Source organism: Ammospiza nelsoni, chromosome 16 (genome assembly GCF_027579445.1).
Source record: "Ammospiza nelsoni isolate bAmmNel1 chromosome 16, bAmmNel1.pri, whole genome shotgun sequence".
Taxonomy (NCBI): Eukaryota; Metazoa; Chordata; class Aves; order Passeriformes; family Passerellidae; genus Ammospiza; species Ammospiza nelsoni.
The window spans coordinates 19,433,761-19,440,351 of record NC_080648.1 but is presented as its reverse complement, the minus strand read 5'-3'; the positions used below and the strand labels follow the sequence as shown (position 1 = coordinate 19,440,351).

Sequence of the window (6,591 nt, the reverse complement as noted above, 5' to 3'; positions counted from 1 at the left end):
AGGCGTCGTTCGCTCGTGTTTTTACAAATATCTTTCTATATTGACTGTATATTTCTATATTTAATTTTATACTTCTATAATACTTCCATTATTCCAAATAAAAACCCCGTCTCTAACCAAATAAATAAAAAAACCCTTCTTTTAAAGGATACTGAAATATTTTTTATTTATACTTTGTATAATTATACATTCATATTTTAATTTATCGTTTCTTTGGATGTATTACATTAATAATGATATATTATATATATAAAATTTTAAAATAGATTTAAATTATTATTTAAATTATGTATAATATCTACTGCTACAACTAATTTTTTCTGATATTTTAAATTTTTATATTTATCTGTATGTATTTATTATATATTTCTAAACTTAGATTTCTACCTTTATATTATTTGCATTTATAATTTTTACAATCAAAACACTGCCTATTGACCAATAAAGAAAACCCGCTTTATTTAAGTATTTTAAAAATATTTTCATGTTTATAATTTTCATATTTATATTTATAATTTGTTCAATATTACATGAGAACACACCTGCTCCTGCACCGCAGTGGGGCCCCCTCTCCTGGGGACCTTGGGGTGCCCCAACGGCATCAGAGCCCCGAGTCTTCACCCCCTTCTCCTCTATTTAGAAACTACACTGGAACTTTTTTCTGGAAATAAAGACATTACCTAAATCCTCTCCCCGTGTCCTAGACAGATGGATATTCAGTTATTAGTTGGCTGGGCAGCAGTTTCTTAAATAGAATGATAAACAAGATGTGAACATTTCAGCTACAAGCAAATAGGCAAATCTGAACAAGGTACTGGTGGGCGACCACTGAAGTTATTTTGAAGGAATTTTTTAAACAATAAAATATTGATACCACAAAAATAAAGCAAAAAGCTAACTACTGGCTAAGAAAAAATTAACTTTTGACAGCAACAACATTCCAACCACACAGGCTTTTTCCCGATGTCATACCTTATAACTACCTCTCTTGGGAATTCTCATCATGTATCCCAAAAGGAATAAATACCTCAGAGCGTCCTAAAGCAAAAAGTAGCACACATGAGCTCCTCACACTCCCGGGAGGCCTGCACAGCGTGCACTGAGTCTGCAACAAATTCTGCTCAGTGAGAGTCTGCAAACAAAGGTTCAATTGATGAATTGAACTGATTGTAAAGGGAGGTTTTCTAAGCACAGAAGCACAACAAAGAACAAGCAAAAACAATTCTTAAAAAAAACCTGCAAGTTTTATTTAGCATATATGCGACTGATTTCCACCCTGTGGCTTCTCACTTCGATTCGCGTCTGTAGGTTCAGGAAGATGACAATGCACACTCTGCCCTCCCTGAGCCCCCCACAGCAGCTGAGCGCTGCTCCGTGCGCTCAGATCGTCAGGAACTGGATTGCCCGCATGGACTGGAACTGCTCTGCTGCAGATTCAGGAGAGAGAGGCTGGCTGAGGCGTCGTCCCAATTCCAGTTCTGTGTGACGAGAAGCGGTTTGTTCCCAACGGGTGCAACAATCCCCAGCTCGCTTCCACGGTGAGTACCGATGGCACACAAATGGCAGCCTGAGGAAATCGTGTTCTGGGCTCTAAGTGGTCGGGACAGGGTCTGATTTTTTGTTTTGCATCTGTATGATGATTAGTACGACAGGGCCCTGATCGATGACATGGCAGCACAGAATTAAAAACTCCTCAATAGGATTACATCGACTTCTAGGAAAAGACAAAAGCCTAGGACCCTTCTGAAATCTATTTTTAATGCGAAGCACACGGATTGTCACTATGCTGTGCCTTCCAGCTTTTCAAAGCAGCTTACCTCTGAAGACCAGAAAACATTTATTTCTACAGAAACAATGGGCAACCCCCAGGCTAATCTCAGCACTACTGTTTAATAGGGGATCTGCCAGCGTGCCAGTCCAGCTTCAAGTGTGCTTTATTTCAGTCTAACATCCCCTCAAAATTCTTCTCACATCTCCCAACCCTGACATCTTATTTTTCCCTAAAGCTTCTCATCATTAGCAATTTCCAAGTAACATGGTATTTTTACAACATTCAAAAATGTCATGCTGGACTGTGCTAGAGAGTAATTTGCAAATATAAGCTTAGCAAAGTTTGAATTGACTTGTCCAGAGAAAAAACCTACAAGTGAACACCTACACCTGCCTACAAAGAGCTAACAAGCCCCTGGCAGCTGCCAGCATCAAAGCACAGCGGATGTTTCTAATACAGGGTAAGGATAACAATATCACCTTTTGTTCTCTCCAGCTTGTTTTCCCTGCAGTCATATTTTGCTTCTTATGATTTTTTTAGCCTCTGCATCTTCTTGGACAGCACCGAGCCCGACGACAAGGATACGAGAGTCTTTCCCTGCCGTAGGGAGAGAACCAGGAAAACAGTTAAAATAAGAACAGGGTAGTTTGAAATTCATACTTCCAATGAGAAGCAGCGCCTTACAAACAGAACAAAAGTAAACAAAGCATGGTACCTCCCTGGGGACAGAAGACTTACAAACTCTCCAGGATTTACAATTCTAGCGACCAACCCCTTCAGGACGGCAGCCAAGTGTCCCATGAGGTGGTGCTGCACCAAAGAACGATCTGAGAGGTTCCAAAGAGTGAAATGCACAATATTTTGCAAAGCCGTAAAATCTTGCAAAATAACAAAAATACAATAGATGTAAACTACAGGGTAAGAGTACAAGTGTTCACTTTAAGAGCTGGAACCATCCAGGTGAGCACCTGATAACTGGATCCTCACCAGAGTTTGAACCCTTCAGGACACAGAAGGGTTTTCCCCAGAAATTTCACAGACTGAGTTTTGATACAAGTATACTTGCCAGACCCTCAGAAACATCACCCATTCTCCAGGTGTCTGGAGAGAACTGCAAATGGCTCTCACGTAGTTTGAGCTAGCTCTGTAAGGTCTCAGGGTGAATTTCACCAGATGCAACCAAACTGGGCAACTCCCAGTGGGACAGAAGGAACCCAAAGCTTGGGTTCGCAGAGCTGCAGCAAATACTGAGGAAACAAACATAACAGCGTAAAAAATAATAAACCATCCTTTTTTTTTCTCTTGCTTTTGTTTTTTTCTTATTCAGATCAGCATAGCAATTAAAGAGAAGGTGAAAAACTCACCATTACTGAACATTTCATCATCTGTAGGCTGAGCATCCTTAGCACAGAGGACTCCAAAGTTAAAATTCACCGATCCCTGGGAAATAAAACCAAATATTGTATGATAAACAATCAAACAGCAGACGTAAAAATTTGTTTCTTCTAAGGACTTTCGGGTACGTATGTACCTTTGCATACATCCAACACATTGGAACATACACTTTATACCATCTCCTAATAAGTAAAAATTTACCTTTAAACTTTGATAGTACAGCATAAAATTATGAACTTAAATTGGTGATCTGTTATTATTAAGTTGGTGCCTAAAGTTATTTCTACTGTCAGGTTCAAAAAAACATTAATTTTTTTTACTGGAATGAGCAATTGATTTCAAAGTCATCACAAGCCCACCAAAACACAAAGCAGTATTCACTGGATGGGTCTGTGAGCTAGAAGTAGTTAGGCTTGTACTTCCCTCTTGCTATTCCAGAACCAATAAATCCTGTCAACAAAACCAGGATCTATAGCCCACTGCTGTGAAAGATTCTACGAGGATGATGGTTTGATTTGTGTTTAGAAGTTTTGATTTGAAATGGCCAGTTCAATGGATAAAGACAGTTTAAGTAGTATTACATTGCTATTATTATTATTTCTATTATTATTTTTACTATTACTACTGCTATTGTTATCATCTGCTACTGGAAGAAACAAACCAGTAGTACCTATACTTAATTACTTTTATTTCCAGGAAATAATAAAGAAAAAGAACCAAACCAAAAAAAGTCACTTCCTACCTTTTATATCAAGGGATGAAAAATTTCTCTTGGGCTCTTCTCCAATTTATCAAGACTCATAGCACTGAAAGGCAAACAAAACAGTGCTTTATAGAAGGGCAAGTGCACATTTCAAGGCTGAACCACCAACTGATTGCAGTGACAGCAGTTACAACATGAATCGTTCCCAGAGCCTCTGTTAAATGGAATGTTCTGTGGAACTGCCGTTTCTTTCCCAAAACACTAACTTCCAACACTTCCTAATAATATTTTGTATTTTAAAACAAAAGAAGTTAGTGAGACTCTGTGCGGAGGTCAGGTTTAAATTTATTTCCTTCTACAGCACAGAGCTCTGTTCCATCACCCTTCACTTCGGCTCTACACTGAATCGTGGTGAGCATTTGAGGAGTGCTCAATAATCAATTCTATTTCTCTCTTTTTCTAGCTCTCTCTATTCCTAAATCATTCCAGACAAGTCAAATGAAAAATGAAAAAAACAAGTTCAGCATCAAAGTCACACTTTTTCCCGTTGTCTGGTCAAGAACAGGCTCTAAATCCACTTACTGCTGCCTTCAACGATTCAGACTTGCAAAAGCATTCTTACATATTTTACAGGTTTATCATAAAACCCACAGAACGCAAGCTCTGAATTACAGGAAAAGGTACACAGGCAAATATCTAAAGGGATCACTTATTAGTAAATACATACCTTGGTAGAGGTCGCACTGAGAACCTTTCTGAGGGACTCTAAGGGACGCATGTTTTCTGAGCACCCTATAAACAAGAAAAGCTAGGATATATTACAGGACATCCCCACTTTTTCTACATATTCAAATAGTATTTTTAATAAAAACAATTCAGTTAAAAAAGAAGGAAGAAAACCAAGCTAATTTTACTCAGCTGTATTTACTGCCGATTTAGAGAAAAATCCCGGGCAGCGTCGGCCGTTGCGGCACACGTCGCGCCGGCAGCAGGGCCTGCCGGGAGTTGGAGTCTCGGGCTGGTAGCCACTCATGTGCCGCGATAGCCGTTGCGTCACACGCCGCGCCGGCAGCAGGGCCTGCCGGGAGTTGTAGTCTCGGGCTGACAGCCACGGCTCCGTCCCCCGCCACCGGGAGCTGCAGTCCCTCCCGGGCATCAAACGGGTCCTTCGCCCCAGGGCGGGGAAGGACCTGAGGCAGGACCGCTCCTCCCGAATGCCCTCTCTTTTCCCCTCCAACTCTTTTTCTTTTTTTAATGCTGTTTTTCACCCCTTTCCCTTCCCTTCCCTTCTGCTCTCCTGCTTTCTTTCCTTTCCTTTCCTTTTTTTCCCCTTCCCTTTCCCTTTCTTTTTCTTGTATTTGTAATCTTGGTTTTCCTTCCTAGCTTTAGAATCAAAAAGCAGCAGTAGTAACTTTCAGGCTACCTGGGAGTAAGAAAAACCCCAAAACTATAATGATTGAAAGAAAACTATTTATTCCCTGGGAGCCTGAAATTTTCTACTGCTGCACATGACACAGAGCTTTTTATTCCTTCTTATATACAGTTGATATTTTATACTCGCTTTATACACCGCCCCCTGCCGTCTGCACCGGCGCTCTGCAGGCAGAGTGCTGCGGCGTCGTTCGGTTCTGTTTAAATAAACTCGGCTAAATTAGGCTTGGTTCGGCTTAGGTCTAAAATCGTTTCGGTTCGGCTTTTCGTCTAAATTCGGCTTTTCCGGCTCTTCGGCTGAACTCGGCCCGGTTGGGCTAAAGTCGGTCATATTCGGCTCTTTGTCTAAATGCGGCCAATGTCGGCTACAGTCGGCTATCGGTTACACTCGGCTATCATCGGCTCTTCGTCTCAAGTCGGCTGTGTTCGGCTACACTCGGCTCTTCGTCTCAAGTCGGCTGTGTTCGGCCACACTCGGCTCTTCGGTGAAACTCGGCTATTTTCGGCCACACTCGGCTCTTCGTCTCAAGTCGGCTGTGTTCGGCTACACTCGGCTCTTCGTCTCAAGTCGGCTGTGTTCGGCCACACTCGGCTCTTCGGTGAAACTCGGCTATTTTCGGCCACACTCGGCTCTTCGGGGAAACTCGGCTGTTTTCGGCTACACTCGGCTCTTCGGGGAAACTCGGCTGTTTTCGCCCACACTCGGCTCTTCGGCTCTTCGGAACTATTCGGCCCGGCTCGGCTCCCTCAGGGCGGGAAAGCGGCTGTCAGAGGACCCCGGCACAGCGAGGCGTTTCCCCACATGCCTGTCACAAACCCGCCGAAATACGCCCGCCCGCGGCGCCGCTGAGACCACAGCATGTGTCGGGTACACTTGAAACGTCACAGAAAATACCACCGGGGCCGCGCCGGGGTCGGTATTCCATGCAGGCAGTCCACTGACACCCACCCCGGTCCTCCACTTCCCCGCCCTTTTCGCCGCCCTGTTGAGAAGGTCAACCAAAAGTCCGCGACATCCGCGACGCGCCACTCCCAAGGTGGCGGCCTCTCGGCGCAGGGCTGCAGTACCGCGCTCTGCCCACAAGGCGGCAGCACTGCCGCCCGCCCCAGCCGGGGGCGCAGCGCGCCTCGGGGCTGCGGGCAGGCAAGGTGGCAAAAAAGAACAGGGGCGACCCCCGCCAAAAACTGCTCTGAAATAAATGCCAAAAACCTGCCTCTTACCCCACCAGAATCAAACAAGGCCCCTTGCTTTAAAGCCATGTTTAAATAAATTTTTTATTTCCATTTTTCG

At 43.3% G+C, this 6,591-nt stretch overlaps 1 long non-coding RNA gene across 2 annotated transcripts; it reads right to left on the bottom strand.

Moving 5' to 3' along the window:
- Positions 1-434: 434 nt before the first annotated feature.
- Positions 435-3,972, bottom strand: LOC132080584 (uncharacterized). 2 transcript variants are annotated; one of them, XR_009419580.1, is made up of 4 exons: positions 3,909-3,972; positions 3,136-3,211; positions 2,251-3,018; positions 435-1,656 (listed from the first exon to the last, which is right to left on the bottom strand). It is a non-coding gene; the product is annotated as an uncharacterized LOC132080584 (long non-coding RNA). The 2 variants fall into 2 exon arrangements; XR_009419579.1 differs by lacking the exon at positions 3,909-3,972 and having other exon boundaries at positions 2,251-3,207.
- Between the last annotated feature and the right edge of the window lie 2,619 nt (positions 3,973-6,591).